Consider the following 2,042-nt stretch of genomic DNA (forward strand, 5'->3'; position numbering starts at 1 on the left):
TGCCTCAGCCTCCTAAGTAGCTGGGATTAAAGGTATCCACTGCCCCGCCCAGCTAGTTTTTGTATTTTTGATAGAGACAAGGTTTCACCATGTTGATCAGGCTGGTCTCGATCTCGTGACCTCAAATGATCTGCCCGCCTTGGCCTCCCAAAGTTAAGAATGTCTGTTCAATGACATCATTACTGCATTCATCTGGAAGGTCTAGACGATGAATGCAAATAGGAAGATACACAAATACATTTTAGGAAACGGTCATTATTTTACTTGTGAGTGATAACATTATTGTAATAAGTAATACATACTCTATAGATACAAAATAGGTTAAACCATAAGGTAAAGACTACCACAATATCAAAAGCTCAAAATTCCAAACTGCATACACTCATGCTCAGCAAATAAAATAGAATTGTACTTGGTATAAAAGACAACATGATTTCATAAGCTATTTGAACAGGATGACAGCAAAAAAAATAAATAAATAAAAATAAAAAAAATAAAAAAGGAAGAGGCAAAATAAAAGAGAGAAAACAAAACTATAGGTGAAAAGACGACCTTACAATCAACTGTTAACCTGGAGCAAAACAAATAAAATGTTCGATTTGAGATCAGCAGATTCCTTAAAAATCCAATAAAGATCTTTAAAGGTTTTTCCTGAAAAGTGGGGTGTCTTTAGCAAAGGAAAGGAGAGAGAAATACAAGAAAGTCGCTGGAAAAGAAAAGTAGAGCAAGAGAGAGCGTGCAAGAATGGAGCAACAGAAGAAATCATTGCTAAATAGATATGAGGAAGGCAAACATTTCTCTATCTTTGAATAACATAGTAGAAATAATTATTTTTTCATAGAAATATATAACTTTATAGTATTACCATAGAGTACTTTAGTATAGTATTACTGTATTAGGAAGCCAAATTTATTGCATAGTGTCACATAATCACAAAATGTTTCTTTTTAATACTCATTAAAATCATTTCTTACAAATATTTCCTAACAGGTAAAATATTTGCATTTAGAAGAAATACATTTTTAGCATTTTGTGATAGTTTCAACAGTTTGCTACTGTAAATTATTTTAGTCTACATAATATATTCACATTTCAAAATACTTTTTTCCTTTTTGTCTTTCTGTCACTTTTTTCTTTTTCTGCTTTATTTAAAATTGATTTGTAACTAATATTTTGTTTTCTAGTATCAACTGAAAAGTTTGGTTATTCTAATTTTGAACATCACTAAAAAATGTTTATTTTACTCATAATTATGGTGATTGACTTTTGGGGCAGTTTATATCATCTTGTTTGAAAAACATGTCATATTGTTTATTTATGTTATCTTAGTAGTCAGAATTATTATCTGAAAAGCCTCTATCTCGTTAATAGAATATGTGTACTACTTAATGGAAAAAACGATACCCTGTTATTTGTCATCAATCCTTAGACGGGGAGGTTGTGTTTTATTTGATCTTGTTAGCACATTTGTTCTTGTTGCTCATTTTTATTTGTATTTTTTTTTAAACAGCCTACCTTAATTGAATTTGATTGACAAAAATATTTTGCTTTTATTTTTATTTTCAAAACCATAACAGGGACTACATGATTTAGAAATTTAAATTGCTGTAATCAAAGAAATAAAATGTTATAAATTGGAAAATAATAAAGCTTGAAAACAAGTAACAATTTGGAATAATATTGTAAAGCATATGCAGGCAAAAGATTTAGATGCTTAAAATAATTTTCAATAATGGTGAAACATGTAATAATTAAAGACTACCAAGTCTTGGTTAATTTCGATCATGAATCAATTTTATTTCAAATTTGCTAAAATTGAAGAGACATTATGTAAAAGCTAACTGAAAAAGCTCCCCTTTTGGCAGGTGTTTGTCTTGAAAGTAAAATGTGTTACATATCAATTTTTAGGCTGCATTAAGAACAAGACACATCTGATTAAAGGTCATTAGATTCCTTGCAATACTGGTTAAAGGTCTTTAAAGAATCTTAGTAAAATGCACTTTCTTTGAATGAATTTCCAAGAAGGTCTAGCACACTCATTA

The sequence above is a fragment of the Cebus imitator genome, unplaced genomic scaffold (assembly GCF_001604975.1).
Source record: "Cebus imitator isolate Cc_AM_T3 unplaced genomic scaffold, Cebus_imitator-1.0 Scaffold40, whole genome shotgun sequence".
Classification (NCBI taxonomy): Eukaryota; Metazoa; Chordata; class Mammalia; order Primates; family Cebidae; genus Cebus; species Cebus imitator.